Genomic DNA, 17,399 nt, shown 5'->3' on the forward strand with positions numbered 1-17,399 from the left:
TGAAATGTGAACAAGGATTCAAAACTTGGAGAATCAACTAGCAGCGGAGAAGTTTGCTGAAGGAGAGATGGCTGAAGCATTCATTACTTGGATTAAGAATCTATGCGACCAGATGGCTTGCATTGGGATACAGAAGACTAGCGAGGAGCTAGCAAGGAGGTGTCTTCGGATTTGTCCACAAAAGTTTGATGGACTAGTAACTGCCCTTAATACTTAGGTGAGACCTTGAGCTTTGACTTTTGAGGAGTTTTGTGCATTATTTATGGAGGAGGAGTTGAGGCTGAAAGCCCAAGAAGAAAGCAATAATGGAGATGTTGCATTCTCTACTAATGCAAAAGGCAAAGGTGGTTCCTCCACCAAAAATGATGGTGACAAAAAGAAGAAGGGTGGTAAGAAGAAGTTTCAAGGAGAGTGCTTCTACTACAAGAAGAAAGGACATGCAATTGCAGATTGTCGTGTCAAGAAGGCAGAAGAAAAGAATGGTACCCTTAAAAGTAAAGGAAAAGAGACAGCCAATACGGCTGAAGCAGAGTTAGAGTTATTCATGGCGACCATTGAAGAAATGTGCTCCTCAGTGCAAGAAGAATCTACCACTGACTCATGGGCATTGGATAGTGGGGCCTCCTATCACATGACCAACAATAAAGGTTTATACAGTTCTATGCAGCTTCTACAGGAATCCATTACTGTGATGGTTGGAAATGATACAAAATGCCCTGATGTGGGCACATGTACTATTTCTTTTGTTGCTACAAATGGTGAAATAAAAAAGCTTTCAAATGTGTTGTATGTTCCCAAAATTAGGATAAATCTACCATAACTGATCTTGGTCATGAAGTGAGGTTCAAGAAGATAAATATAAAAATTATCGACAATGCTGGCAAAGTTGTTGGCAAAGAAAAAAGAAGGAACAACCTATATGAGCTAAGTGCTCTTACAACCACTGCTAGAGTGGGCACAAGTAAGCTTTGTCATGAAAGGTTTGGACACCTCGCATTTGCAATGTTGAAGGAGATACACAAGCAAGGTATGGTTGCTCACCTACCTGCAATGTGACTGAATTGAAGGAACCATGTGAAGATTGTATGATGGGCAAGCATGGGCAAGCAACAGAGAAAGGCATCCACATGAAAGCAAGAATAGAGCACATGCTCCTCTAGAGTCGGTGCATGCTGACCTGTGCGATAAGATGCCTACATAGGCCTTGGGGGGATCTTCTTATTTTATATTGATTGTCAATGACTACAATAGAAAGATGTGGGTGTACTTCCTTCATGATAAGGCTCAAGATTTTGGTAAGTTTATAGAATGGCTAAAACTTGTTGAGAATGAAACATGGAAAGGTGTGAAGAAATTTAGAATAGATGGTGGTGGTAAGTTCAACTCAAAGGAGTTTGAAGACTTTTGCAAGAGCAAAGGGATCAAGCATCAATTGATGACGCCTCATACACCTCAGTACAACGGTGTTGTGGAATGCAAGAATTGCACCATTGTGGAGATGGCAAGATGCATGCTAAAGAGCAAGGAATTACCTAACAATTTTTGGGATGAAGTTGTTAATACTGCAGTCTACATTCTAAATCGGAGCTACACAAAGGCTCTCAAGGGAAAAACACCTCACAAGTCTTACACTGGTAAGAAACCATATGCCTCACATTTAGCATTTTTGGATGTGAATGGTATGCAGATGTTCCAGATGAGAAGAGAAACAAGTTAAAACCAAAATGCAGAAAATGTATCTTCTTGGGTTATAGTGATGAGCAGAAGGCTTATAAATTATATGAACAAGAGGCAAAGAAGATCATTGTGAGCCGTGATGTGGTGTTCAAGGAGCAGTTGCTACAATGGAGGAGGAGAAGGCAAGTTTTTCCACTTTATCATCAAGCAAAGAAGTAGTCCACTATGAACCTGTCTCGAGAGCTATCCCTATCCTTATGGAGGAGGAAGCATCATCTTCAAACGATGAGGAAAAAGTTCACCAACCTGACATCATCCCACGAGAAAAGCCATTACCGTGTTGGGTGAAGCAACTCTATGACCACAATAATCCTATACCTACATTTGTTGAGGAGAAGACATACAGACTAAGGAGGTCTTAGAGAATAGATGAGGAAAGGAGGGCTTTTGCTCACATAGTCAATATGGCCTTGATGGTGGCTGAGATTTTGAGAGAAGTAAAGGAGTAAACTGACTTAGAAGAAGCACTTGTAGATCTAGTATGGAAGGCAACTATGCAAGGTGAGTATGATAGCATAATGAAGAATGATACTTGGGAGTTAGTGGATCGACCATCAAAGCGGAAGGTTATTGGCACCAAGTGGATCCAAAAGGTAAAGTACAAGGCTGATGGTACCTTAGAAAAGTACAAAGCCAGACCGGTTGCACAGGGACTTTCACAATTTGAAGGGTTTGATTTTCAAGTGTCATTTGCCCCAATTACTAGAATGACCACTATTCGCACAATACTTGTAGTGGCCGCCCACAAGCAGTGGCCAATTTACCAAATGGATGTTAAGTCAGCATTCTTAAATGGTGATCTCAAGGAGGAGGTGTACGTGGCTCAGCCACCAGGGTTTGAGGCTCCCCATTCTGAGAACAAAGTGTGCAAGCTGAAGAAGGCATTGTATGGGCTGAAACAAGCCCCCAGAGCATGGTACCGGTGGATAGATAAGTTCTTTTTAAACTTAAACTTCAAAATATGTGCCTTAGATGCTATTTTGTATGTTTACAGGAATGGTGAAAAGTCAGTAGTGATTGTCCTATATATGGACGACCTTCTTATTACAGGTGACTATGAAGATATGATCAACCAAACTCAAAAGGCTTTGAGTTTTGAGTTTGAAATGACAGACTTGGGCTTGGTGCACTATTGTTTGGGGATTGAAGTCTGGCAAGAGCCAACACGAAAGATCTTTATCTCTCAGAAGAAGTATGCATCAGAGATCTTGAAGCCATTTGGCATGACTGAGTGCAAGGAGATAGCTACACCTATGGAGGTGAATACAAAGTTATCCGTTGAGGATACATTAGCACTAGCAGACATTGGGAGGTATAGGAGGTTGGTCGGCAGTTGATCTACTTGTGTAACACCAGACTAGATATCAGTTTTGTTGTTGGTGTTTTGAGTAGGCTCTCAAATAAACCTCATGAGAGCCATTGGAAAGCTGGGATGCGGGTGCTTAGATACTTGAAGGAAACTCTTGACTATGGTATCACATATAGTTCTGGAACTTCTCTTGTGGGGAACTATGACTCAAATTGGGTAGGAGACTGTGATTCCAAGAAGTCAGTTTTTTGTTGTTGTTTCTATTTGGGTCCAAGAATTTTATCTTGGATTAGTAAGAAGTATCCAACAATGGCATTGTCTACCAAAGTAGAGTACAAGGCAGCTTGTTTTGCTACATGTGAAGCAATATGGTTGAGAAGGATCCTATGGCATATGGGAGTGCATGATGAAGAACAATCAGAGTTGCATTGCCATTGCCATTGCCAAAAATCTAGTGTTTCATATGTTGAGATATCAAGCTCCACTCGTGATATGCCAGGGTGACCGTTGTGCATTTATGTCACCGACTTGTCGGTTTTGTAGATGGGTTGGTACACCACCCATGAATAATAGCTAGATGACAGCTATCCTTATCTACTCTAGTTCGTGGCTCAGTTAGTATACCACCTTAGTTGGTTGAGTTTGGTTTGAGACCCATATATAGGGCTCTTCTATTTCTATGTACTAGAGTTCTTTTGGCTTACACAACTAAGAAGAGGAAAACTGTTTTCAACCTCCACCTTTGTGTGTATTCCCCCATTGTGCAAGCAAGAAAGCTACAAGTGAGACTCCTTCCTTCTCTCCCACAATCTTGACATGGTATCAGAGCCTTGTTCGTGGTAAGGAGCTCAAGAAAGCAAACCAAGTTCGCGGTGTTCAGGTAAGAGGAGTAGTGTTGCTTTCATTTTCTGTTTTGGGAGCAGATCTCTACAGGTAGCACAACCGGAAATTGCAAGAGTGCATTGTCTCAGGTTGAGACGCCCTTCACGGTGAAGCAAGAGGGCAGTATATGCTGCGGGAGAGGGCTTTAGCCCCTTGGTGACCCTGTTTTTTGATTTGAGGCCATTTTGGGGCATGTTTTGGAGGTGGAAGTTTTCTGCACGCACTCAGGAAAAGGCCCTATTTTATGCTATGCGACCACTGTTCTACAGGTCGGTGAAAAGTTACTGTAGAAATTGCATCGTATGCCTGTGCGCAGAGACATTGGGAGTTACAGAATCATCCCTGTTGCCTGTTGATGCAAAATCGTCACTAGGAAGTGACTGTGTGGTCAAATACCACTTTTGTCAGTTTTGCAGATTAGCCCTTGTGAGGCTGAAGTTGTGTTCTTTGCAGTGACAGAATTTTTTGCAGTGTTCTGTAATGGCGTCTAATTCTCTTTCACAGATTGTCACTGAAAAGCTTGACAAGAACAACTTCCAAGCATGGAAGTTTAGAATGACGAATTTCCTTATGGGAAAAGGATATTGGAAATTTGTTGCAGGAAATGAAGAAGAACCAGTTCTTCCTGATGTTCCCAATCAACAGCAAATGCAGGCATTTAAAGCATGGCATGAGAGAGCCAGGAAAGTTATGTACTAGCTATCTATCAGTATTTCAGACTCTATGATTGTGCATATTCAGGATGCAAGTACGCCAAAGGAGGCATGGGATACTTTGTTAAAAATATATAGCACAAACACGCAAGCCAGGAAAATGCAGCTCAAGTAAGAGTTGCACAATGTGCAAAGAGAAAATATGAGCATCAATGACTACCACATGAAGGTGAAGAAGATTGCAGATGCACTTGCTTCCATTGGGTCGCCAGTGGAAGATGATGATTTAGTTTCTGTGACCTTGAATGGTCTAGGAAAGGATTATGCACAGTTCCGAACATCCATTTCAGTTCGTGAAAGATTTCCTGATTTTGAGGAGTTGATTGCTCTTCTAATTTCTGAGGAGCAGAGAAATGGTGGTGCATCTTATTCAGGAGGAACTTCAAAAGAAGCTGTCTTCTACTCAAATGCTGGAAGAGGTAGAGGCAGAGGTAGAGGAGGCCGATTTGGAGGCCGTGATAGAAATCAAAATATACAACAAACTCAAGAAAACCAGTCCTATGGAGGAGGATGTGGTAACTCTAGAGGCAGGGGGAGCCAAAGAGGTCGTGGTGGATGGCAAAGAGACCAAAATGCAAACAACAATGTTGAATGCTACTACTGTGGTAAAATGGGTCATATGGCTAAAGACTGCTATAAAAAGTAGAATGACATCATGAATGGGAAATTGCAACAAGGGAATTATGCATCTTCTAGTAGATAGGGTGATGACAGAAATGAGCATTTGTTTATGGTGCAGCACATGAACAATTCTGTGACAAGTGTAGAAGAAAGCAACGATGTGTGGTATGTTGACTCAGGTGCATCAAACCACATGATAGGTCATGCAGAATGGATGGAGGATGCAAGGAAAATGGAAAAACCAAGATTTGTGGAGACTGGTGATGATACTGCACATCCTATTGTGCAGATTGGAAAAATTCCTTTGTCTATGCAGGATGGGAAAAAGAAATACCTGTCCGATGTATTTCATGTCCCGAATATCACCAAGAATCTGGTTTCTGTTGGTCAAATGGTTGAGCACGGCTTGCAGGTCAGATTTAATCCTCATGGATGCTTTGTTGAGGATATGAAAAATAAAGGTCGCTTGATAGCAAAAGGAAAGAAGAAGGGTAGAATGTTTACGTTGGATGCAGACATGTCTGAATTGAGTGCAGCAATGTTTGCACATGGGACCGGTGTAGTTGCAGATATTGATATCTGGCATAAACGCATTGGTCATGTTAATGTACAACGACTTAAATCAATGCAGGCCCAAAATATTGTTGCAGGATTGCCTAAATTCAAGGTTGCAGAAATGCATAAGGTATGTGAAGCCTGTCAATTTGGAAAACAGGCAAGGAAACCATTTCCTAGACATGTTCAAGAGAGTGAGAAGCCATTGGAATTAATCCACTCTGATGTGTGGACTACTAAAGCTGCATCTCTTGGAGGCTATCATTATTTTGTCACTTTTATTGATAACTATAGCAGAAAAATTTGGGTGTATTTTATGAAAAAGAAAAGTGAAGTTTTTGGGCATTTCAAAACTCTTAAAGCTATGGTTGAAAAAAAAACAAGCCTGCAAATAAAATGCCTAAGGTCAGATGGAGGGGGAGAGTACCTCTCAAATGAGTTTGCAAGGTTCTTGCAGGAGCATGGCATAAAGCAACAATATTCGTGTAGTCATACCCCACAACAAAATGGAATTGCAGAAAGGAAAAACAGGCATATCGGAGAGGTATCTCGTACCATGCTCAACAAAAAAGACTTGCCGGATTTTTACTGGGCTGAAGCAGTTGCTACAGCAGTCTACATAATGAACAGGACTCCCACTACAGTAATACATGGGATGACTCTAGAGGAGAGGTATACTGGTAGGAAAGCAGATATTTCTCATTTGAAGATTTTTGGTTGCATTGCCTATGTTCATGTGCCAGATGAGTTGAGATCCAAGTTGGATCCAAAAGCTGAGAAGTGCATCTTTATTGGTTACTCTCTGTAGGCAGAAAGGGTATAGATGCTATAATCCTTCTACTCATAAGTTTACAGTGAGCAGAGATGTTGTTTTTGATGAGATGAGTAGCTGGTATAAACCAGTAAATGTGATTGATGATGTAGATGCGCAAAATGGTAATGGTGCACAGAATTCACAGCAGCAGTCACAAAATATTAGTGGACCTGGAGTGTCCTCTAGCAGTGGTTCATATTCTTCGCCATGGATAGGCAGATTGAGATTAGGAGAATCTCCTCAAAACAATGCAGATAGTGGTATGCAAGTTTCACGAAAAGGAAAAGAGAAGGTAGATCAGCCCATGTTTGATGTGAATGCAGGCCACTCTTATGTGGATGGTGAATCCAGTGGCTTAGAAAAGAGCATTGATGATGAGTTGGGTATTCCTTCTATTGTTACACCTGGAGTAAGGAAGACCAGGGATGTTTTGAGAGCACCTGGGAGTGAACCTACTTTGCGCAAGTCTACCAGAGCTAGGTATCCTGTGGATAGGCTGAAATATGATGGATTTACAGCCATTCACTATGCATATATGGTCAAAGTGATACATGAACCAGAACCCATTTCTTTTGGGCAAGCCATGGGAAAAGAAAAATGGGAGAAAGCCATGGATGAAGAAATGGATGCCTTGGAAGCAAATGCTACATGGGAATTGGTACCTTTGCCTAAAGGTAAAAATGCAATTGGTTGTAAGTGGGTTTATAAGGTGAAGCACAATGCAGATGGTTCTGTGAACAGATATAAGGTAAGATTAGTAGTCAACGGGTATGCACAAACATATGGCATTGACTATGAAGAAACATTCAGTTCGGTTGCAAGGATGGCAACCGTAAGAGTAGTCATTGCTATGGCCGCATCAAAGGAATGGTCTTTATATCAGATGGATGTAAAGAATGCCTTCTTGCATGGTGATTTGCAAGAAGAGGTCTATATGGAGCAGCCACCAGGTTATGTGCATACTGTTCATCCTGAGTTTGTTTGCAGGTTGAAGAAAGCCTTGTATGGCTTGAAGCAAGCACCTAGAGCATGGTCTGACAAGATAGGACAGTATCTTGTCACTATTGGCTTTCAGATTTCCAAGGCAGATTTCTCACTTTATGTGAGAAAAACAGAGAAATGTATTATGCTACTTGTCATTTATGTTGATGATTTGATTATGACAGGTGACAGTGATGAAGATATCCTTCATGTGAAAATGCTATTGAAGCAGAAGTTTGAGATGAAGGATTTGGGAGAGCTGCGTTATTTCTTGGGCATTGAGGTGATTAGATCACCAAGTGGGATACAGCTCTTGCAGAGGCAGTATGGATTGGACATGCTGTCCAAATATGGGATGACAGGCTGTAAGCCTATTTCAGTTCCTTTGGAGCAGAATGTGAAGCTGAGCATAGATGCAGGTGAGCTTCTAGAAGACCCTACTATGTACAGACGCATAGTAGGAAGTTTGATTTATATGACTATTACTAGGCCAGATTTGAGCTATGCTGTTGGATTGGTAAGTCAGTTTATGCAGGCTCCAAGGAAACCACATTTGGATGCGGCTAAACGCATACTGAGGTATGTGAAGTCCACATTGCAGTATGGACTATTTTATGAGACTGGGGTTCAGATACAGTTGCATGGATACACTGATGCTGATTGGGCTGGTAGTATTTTTGATAGACGATCTACTAGTGGGTATGTGTTCTGTTTTGGGAGTGCTGCAGTCACTTGGAGCAGCAAGACACAGCCTACAGTTGCCTTGTTAAGCAGAGAGGCTGAGTATAGGGGTGCAGCAATGGCTGTTCATCCTGAGTTTGTTTGCAGGTTGAGTACAGGGGTGCAGCAATGGCTGCATGTGAGGTAGCTTGGTTGCATAAGCTACTTTATGATATGCATCAGTCTACAGATGGGCCAGTTGTCATTTATTGTGACAACATGAGTAGTATACACTTGGCAAATAACCCAGTCTATCATGTTAGAACAAAGCACATTGAGGTGCATTATCACTATGTGTGAGAGAGGGTTTTACTAGGTCTTATTGATCTAGTTTATGTCAGCACAGAGGATCAGGTAGGTGACATATTCACGAAGGCATTGGGCGCAGAGAAGCTGCGCAAGTTCAGAGACCTGCTTGGTGTGCAGGAATTGGGATTGAGCTCGAGGGGGAGTATTGAGATATCAAGCTCCACTCGTGATATGCCAGGGTGACCGTTGTGCATTTCTGTCACCGACTTGTCAGTTTTTGCAGATGCGGTTGGTACACCGCCCATGAATAATAGCTAGATGACAGCTATCCATGTCTACTCTAGTTCGTGGCTCAGTTAGTATGCCACCTTAGTTAGTTGAGTTTGGTTTGAGACCCATATATAGGGTTCTTCTATTTCTATGTACTAGAGTTCTTTTGGCTTACACAAGTAAGTAGAGGAAAACTGTTTTCAACCTTCACCTTTGTGTGTATTCCCCCATTGTGCAAGCAAGAAAGCTACAAGTGAGACTCCTTCCTTCTCTCCCACAATCTTGACATTATATGCACACCAAACATATAGAGATCCAGTATCACTATGTGTGTGATTTGATTGAGGATGGGATAGTGAAACTGGTCTACTGTCCAATAGAGGAGAATGTAGCAGATATCTTCACCAAAGCACTTACAAAGAATCTACTTCGAGTTCGTATTCAGAGACTCAACATTGGGTTGAGGAGATAGTTCACCTGCGGGTTGGACATTGAGTGGGGGTGTTAGGTATGCTCAATGCCCCACCCTCATAAGGTGCCACCAATGATCCATGGTGCTCAAAGTTGTAAGGCTCCCATTATGAGGAGAAGCCATATGTGAGCTTGGATATTGTTTGAGTCCTAACTTGTATGTCAAATGAGGTCTATGTGACTAGATGGAAAAAAGCTGACCATTGTGGGTCTAATATTTAGGTTAGACAAAGTAGTTAAGCTGGTAGCAGCTCAAGGCGCATTGCATCGAGTTGCAGGGTAAGGGAGTTATCAAGGGCCCTAGCCAACGGTAATATTCCCTAGCCAACTAGTGGAGGTGCACATGGAAGGTCAACAAACACATGTGTGTATGGAAGGTCAACAGACACAGGTGCATATGGAAGGTCATTCATCATGACCCCCTTCACAAGCTATAAAAGCTAAACCCCTTCACAACTATCAATCATCTATCTTTCACCTAGTCAGAGTTGTTCCAACTAGCCTTAAGCTCTTCACATATCTTCTGTCTAGATTGTCATCTAAGCTTCACAGTGAAAGCGCACAGGTGGACAAAGCCATCTTTGTATCAGTTGTTTGGATCTAAAGAAAATTTTTTAATTCTCCTCTTATCTGTTGTTTACTCTCTATCTCTTTCTCAGATTCCGTTCGTTGTGTCATGTAATTTTTACATATTTCATGGATGTCTAGGGTACAGAAATGCATGTCCCTTTCTACTATAGAGGTCGAGTATGCTGCAGCCATTGAGGCTTGCAAGGAGGCCATTTGGTTTGCTGACCTTGGTATTGCAAATGATATCCCTACATTGCATTCAGATTCTATGAGTGCTATCCAATTAGCCAAGAATCCAGTCTTCCATGCGAAGATGAAACACATTGAGGTGAGGTATTGCTTCATTCATGAGGTCATTGAGGATAGGTCTGTTGACCTTGTCAAGATCTCAATTGACCAAAATCCTACAGACTTGCTCACGAAAAGCCTCTTTACAGAGCGCTTTGCCTTCCTTAGGAGGTTCATAGGCTTTGGATGAGATAACATCTTTCCCCATCCTGTTGTATCTATGTATATATTGTAGTCTTTTCTTTTTTCTTTTCACTCCTCATTGAGGTAGATTCGCCTTTAAGTGGGAGGTTGTTGGGGGTACATCTTTGCCTAGCTGCCCATGTATTACTACACTGACAGTACATGTGCCTGCACATTGCAAGCGGCTGGCGGGCGCCCATCACTGTCACTTCATTATTTATTCTTTTAGTGACATTTGAATAAAGGGAAGGTCGATCACACATTTTCTTTTTTGATATCCAATGTCGTAGTTGGAAGCACTTATATATTACATAGCAACCTCTAGGGTCAAAGACCCTATTACCCCAATTAGCAAAATAAACTACAAGTACAAGAATACAAAATTAAGCACTCTTCTAAGAAATATCAAGGCACAAAAGCATTGCATTCATGACTTCATATGAATACCTGATTGATGCATATTCTACTAAGCATGAGACTAGGATGAGATTTTAATATGCTTAGTGGGTTTTCTATAGTAAAAGCTCCACATGGATTGTGCATAAGACCGTTTGGAATATAAATCTTTGAGGTGATGCTCATTGTCTTCTATTCATTGGCCCTTAGCGTAACCCATGGGGCTTTTGGGAGACAAATGTGACCACTTCACACTCATGTGGCCAAATTGCTTGCATGACATTTTCCTCCATAAGGTATCCGTGAGTGGCTACTAACCTTGACCCTATGATATGCTCCCATAAGAAAATTCCAACATTCTTGAAGATGCACATTGGATTAAGAAGATGGTTGATTAATGAGGCATCCCAATATTGCAAAGTGTAGAATATGGAAAACTTTTTCATTCCATTTGATAATGTGCTTAGGTGGTCTTCCAAGAAAGCTGAATTGAAGTTCACACTCCTCTAGAAGAAAGACTTGACAAACTTCACATCTCATTATCTTCAAAGACCCTGACTTTTGTGCATTTAATATCGGACAACATATAATTTAGCCACGGGAATTACTAATCATGATACTTGCATGGTTTGACATTTAGTACACAATATTTAGAATAGGCATGGTTTGAAGCCATGCATGGTCCACATTAGGATCCCTTGGACCTATATATTTCTCCATCTATCACTGCACCTACTTGTATTTGTTACAAGAACACCTAAAAATAATACTTGGAGCTCCTAAACTAGAGTGAAGGTAGACATCCATGTTTTTCACCTTGTACCAACAACTAGGAATCATTAGATTGAGAATGAGATGCCCTTCTTAGTTGTGAGCCATGGATGAATATTATACTTCACCAAAATCATTGGCCAAACACTGTATGAGTCACCCACTAGCCAAATGGTTGAGCCCATCCATGGCAAGGCCTAGTTTGAAGTGTCAAGTCTCCTCTTCAAAGTCATGACATTAGTCCTTCAATATGTTTCCATGCCTTGCAATCTATGAGGAAATGTAGCACACCATTAGAGGAGCAATTTTTGCACTACCATGACATAAGGGCCACCAAGTTCTTCAACTTGGACATGTGCTAGATCCACAGTTTAAGAAGTAAATGACAAAGCACTTTAATTGATATACATTCAACTCTACATATTCATTTCTAAAGAGAATGTAGTCACTACCATATGCATGTATGTTATTGTAGTTAACACCCACAGCCAACCGTGAGGTCCTTTTTGAATCATCACCAGTGTCAGATATCACATTTGTTGCTAATAGAATATGACTTTTCATCACTTGTAATATATAAATTAACAACATTATGGCCCTAAACCATACATCATTATGGCATATGCTATAAGCCTTGAATTGTGTATTGAATAAGGCTATCATACTCATATTGCTCCATCCATAAAGATATTGCAAGTTCAACAATGCTAAAGATGCCTTTCACTTAGATATTCTTGACCCCTTATAAAGCGGTCGGTTGGCCTCTTTATTCCATGTATCAACATAAGGTCATCCAAATCGAGGAGATAATCTATCATTTGATCCATCTCTAGCTCATCAACTGTAGCCCCTCTATCAAATGCCTTCTTCTATGGTTGTGGTCTTTGAGCGTTTGTGAATGGCTCATCACCTTCATTTGTGATACTCTATCACCTTCAAGTGTGCCTCACTTGTTGCTTAAAGGCTCTGACTCTTCATGAGACCTCCTTGTCCTATGATACATGCATATTTTAGTTTTAAAAAATGATTAACTATTCATAAAAGCTTATAGATTTGATAAAAATAAGTGTCTCATAGAATATGAGTTTTTTTCTTATGTGAATGATTGTGATTGGGAGGTGTCAAATATCCCACAAAATTGTGTATGCTCTAAGGCGACATGACATTTCCATCTAATGGCCACCTTGCGCTAGTTGAATGGGCAAGGTATTCTCTAATTGTTAAATATTTTGTTTCAAAAAATGCCTTGAGCCTCCTTTGAACTAGGTGCCAACATATCTGCACGAGCATATAAAATGTTTAGATTAACCTAGGCTTGTTAGCCCAAGCCTTTGAGGCTACTATGAAGCCCGTAAGATTAAGCTTACTCTATCCTCTACTTGTTAACTCCAGCCTTTAAGCTTAGACTAGGCATTCCTTTCAAGTTTGTATGACAAATGATTTTTGTAAATGTATGTGTAGCTTAGAGAAGCCTTTCTTGTAACATCCCGTCGCCCCTGCTATTCTAAAGGCCATCCCCCCCTTTTTACTCCACCGCCAGCACCAACAAAAACCTTTTCTTTAATGAATGATTTAAACAAAAAATTACTTAATGATTCTTATTACGTCCCCCCTATCAACACCGTTGGATGGCAGAGGGAGGGGGAGTTAAACTAGGAGGAAATGGAGGTGAAGGAAAGTGACATCTAGTACTCGACGGGGAAGGAGGAGATCATGATGGAAAAGCAGGAGTTGCTGTCGTGGGCAGAGGAACTATCGCATAGCATGAGGTCAACGATGACTTTGATGGTGGGGGAGGGGCACACATGTGCCTCCTCCAATCCCCCCTTGACAGGCTGCATGATGCTAGGAGATCTGGGGTCCTGTGTAGTTAAGGACCCCCTATCATATCATTCCCCCCCATTTTTACCCACCTCACCCTTATAAATTCCCCCCTTGCTAAAATGGGCATGAGGAAACCATCTTCTTTTTCCTTACTAATTGTAGCAAGAAAAATCTTGATTCTTCTCTTCCCCTTGCTGCCAATTTGAGAAAGAGAGAAGGAGAGGGAGAGGTAGTGAAGGAGAGGAAGAGAGAAGGAAAGAGAACATGGAGTAAGAGAGGAAGAAAGAGAGAGAGAGAGAGAGAGAGGAGGCCAAGGATGACTCCTCTTGTGGGCGAAGGCTCGGGTACCCTCTCTTTCCATTGCAAGTTGTGTAACCACTCCATCGATTGCCTTTAAAGTGGACAAGAGATCACCAAATTCAAGACAAAGCATAGGGGAATCCGGTACCAAGGAGTGTGTCGAGAGAATTAAAGGTCACTTTCGAGCTCTGAAATGGCCCCTAAGCGTAAGCTCTCCCAAGTAACTGGTGTGGGAGCTTTCGCTCAACCGCCAAGACCCATGGACCGCTTATTGCTTCAAGCGTTTCAAGTGAGCTCTAATGGCTATCTCTCACCTAGCCGACGCGCCGTCGATCCTACGAGTGTAGTGAGCTTACCTTGATGCCGATGCAAGTAGCCTCCTCCCTCTCCCACCTCGGTAGCTCCACGATTCTTGATGCTAGCTCAAGCATCCTCAAGCCTCCTCCATCTCCAGGCTCCATCCTCTATAGCCAAGTACGCGAGAAAAGAGAAGACAAGAGAAGAGAAGAAGAGAAGAGGAGATGGTGAAGAGCTTCACCCTCTTGATCCTCACTCCCACACACTCACTCCCTCACACTCTCACACACTCTCTCTCAAGAGCACACACAAGCAAGAAGAAGAGAAGAAGAGAAGAAGAAGAGAGCTCTTGTAAGCCATACACCAAAGAATGAGCTTCCATTCACTTTTTGAACTTTATATACAAACCCTAAAATCCCATGGGCACCCATCCCCTTTTTTACATGACTGGCCATTGTGGCAAGGTCCTTTTTCTATTTCCCTCTTCTATCCTTATGCCTCTAGCCTATGCCCTTCTAATATTTTACAATTGGCACAGGAGGGAGCCTGGCGCTCTTTTACAAGGGTTTTCCAAGTTTTTTGAGCTGCCTTTCATTTAAAATTGCGCCTTTGGTCTCGGCTTAGCCTTTAGAGGTCGCCTATGCATCTTTGCTCTTATTCCATGCTTTTTCTACTTTTTCCTTCATTTTCCGCCTTCCATGCTTTTTCCGCTTTTTCCTTCATTTTCCGCCATTTTCTGCCATTTCGACTTGGGGTTAACATTACCCCCCTCCAAGACGGGTGCCAGTCCCATGGCACTTCTGTGTTGGTGTAGGGTGGTAGGCACTTGAGCAATAATGGTGTAAAGGGAAGGGCCACATGTAGATTCAGGTGTGTGTGGAAACTGATGGTTGTCGGGGAAGCTAGATGGATAGCGAGTGGTTGATGGGGGCCTCCGAAGTTAGTGGTTTGCCACTTGCGTGATGCCTGAAAGGAAAAGGTGCGGTGCTCTCCCTAAGGGGAGTGTCTACCTTGCTGCGTTAGTACAGTGTGCTCATGCTAGTGGAATGGGGAGGTGGGTCTAACCGCAGGAAATCCTGGGTGATGTCCCACACTTGAGGACCCCATTTGTGTTAAGGGAGGTGCGGTGCAAGTGGCTTAGGGTGATAGGTCTAACCATAGGCGAGTGTTAGCTCCCTAGGTATGTCCTGCCCTTGATGTGCCCTAAGCATGAAGTGGGGAAGCAAAAAGGGCTAGGGGATTAGGAGCGGAGCCGGCCGACCAAAGCCACCGGGCACGCCTAACTTGAGAACCCCTAGGTGCAGTGATAGTGCTCTATGTGGTGTTTAAGTGCTTCTGCGAGTGAGTGCTTGTGTGTCTTTAAAAAAAAAAAGTTGTGGAATGACAGCCAGGCCTAATTGTCTTCATCGGAATGAGGAGGGGAAGGGGGTTGGATAGATTTGCTCAAAAACTGGCGACTTTGCATGTAATCTTTCAGATTCATGCGGACATGAAGAGAGGTGGTGGAGAGGAAAGGGTGATTGCACCTAGTGAATTGGCTATCATTCATATATTCTATAAGGGCTAGGCAAAAAGAGGAGAGGAGAGGAGACTAGCCCTCATCATAAGACGAGCCATGGCGCAATTGTCAATAGTGTTAGGGTCAAAGAAGAGGGGAGGTAGGCCGTGCTCTTGTGGAGTCGGGTCCTGCTTAAGAAGTAGCTTAAGTAACCTAAGATAATTACAGGTTGTTACAAAGGCGGGGTCAGGGCATGAGGAGAAGTTCGCAAGAAAGCGTGTCATAGAATCATCTAGGCTTTTGGAGGTAAAGAGAAGGGCATGCTCGAAGGATACTACATTAGAGTTATAAATAATAGGGAAGTCGTACTGCCGTGGAGGGTGGCATCAAAATCCACCCCTACCCTTCGAGGGTATGCCATGTAGGTAGGGTTGTTCCGCTCGAATGGAAGGGTGTTACAAAACGCCATCTAGGCGAGCATACTGATGTCGCATACTCGCCTCATCCACAGGGGTTGGCTTTTGTAGCCCTGTACAGTGTGTGGGACTTCAAAAACTTTGTTTTGCTAATAATCAGCCGCTTCTGTGCCCCAAGAGGTCGGGGTTTTTTCTCGCTCTTCTAGCCATCTTTGTCCCAACCAGCCACCGATCGCGATCACCTCATCCATCACCTTGAGCGGCAAGACCCTCCGCAGACTGTTGGGTAGGAGAAAACTAAAGGTGAATGGATCCTTTCCTTGTTCTTGTATCTCCCACAGCACTAGTTCTACGTGGAATCCCATGGGGAGATCATCAAGGCACGGTGGGAGGGGTGTGGACGGCAGCACGGATGGTTTGGCTCTCAGCTATTTCCTAGCTTCCTCTACGAGCTTTCTGTATCTTTCCCTGATGTGGCTTTTCTTTCCAAAGATGGGTCCTCTTGTGGTGGCTCTTGAGATTGCGGCAAGGGGGGTTGTGGGACTACATCCTCCCTAGTCGGTCCATGTCGATTTCAAGTTCTGCTTCCTTCCCCTGCTGTTCTCCTTGTGGTGCTTCCTCTTCGAATCTGAGGGCGTCGATTTCCTGGGGGGGTTAGGCCGGCCAGCAATAGGTATTTTCATTGCTCGTCCAAGCTCAGCCTAACCTTCGCAGGTAGGGGTGGCATTTGCAATCTAGCATGTAAGGCTCTATGTGTGATGCTGAGCTTTCTTTGCGTCACCTCCAACGACTCTCCTTGCGCTGAGCAGGTAGTGTCCAGGATGGTGTCGAGGAAGGCTTTCTGTTGAGTGTCGAAGGCCACTTGGGCGGCTTCTGCCTTGCTCTCTGCAACGATTTTCTCCTTCTCTACCAGAGCAAGGCGCCACGCCAGTGTCTTCACCCTCTTTTCATTGTGTACACCCCACTCCTCTGCTATTTTGTTCTTCTCTTCGAAGCTCTCGCCTTGCTTTAGGGTTAGTATCATGAGTTTTTCCTCGTGGTCTTCCAACTCCCTGACCAGTCTCTCTTGCTCTTCTTTTTCAGAGTTTAGTTGATCTGTCAGGCGCTCGATCTCCTGCTATTTTGTTCATCTCTTCCAAGCTCTCGCCTTGCTTTAGGGTTAGTATCATGAGTTTTTCCTCGTGGTCTTCCAACTCCTTGACCAGTCTCTCTTGCTCTTCTTTTTCAGAGTTTAGTTGATCTGTCAGGCGCTTGATCTCCTCTTGTTGCTCCTTTATGTCTTGTTTTCTCTCCTCATCTTTGGCATTCAGCTTAGCCAAAGTGCATCAACCTGAGCAGATTTTGTAGCGAGCTCCTGGTATTGCACTATCAGGAGCTTGTGCTCTCTTTGCATTTTCACTAGCTCCTGTGTCTTGTTTTCAAGCTGCTGTCTCCAATGCTCCTCCCTATCATCCTTAGCCGTCATTTCTTGTTTGAGATCTGCGATCTCCCTTTGCTGCATGGCTATCATCCTCATTTTATCCAGCTAGAAGGC

Source organism: Lygodium microphyllum, chromosome 8, assembly GCF_053477565.2.
Source record: "Lygodium microphyllum isolate KBCC chromosome 8, Lygodium_microphyllum_v1.1.10, whole genome shotgun sequence".
Lineage (NCBI taxonomy): Eukaryota > Viridiplantae > Streptophyta > Polypodiopsida > Schizaeales > Lygodiaceae > Lygodium > Lygodium microphyllum.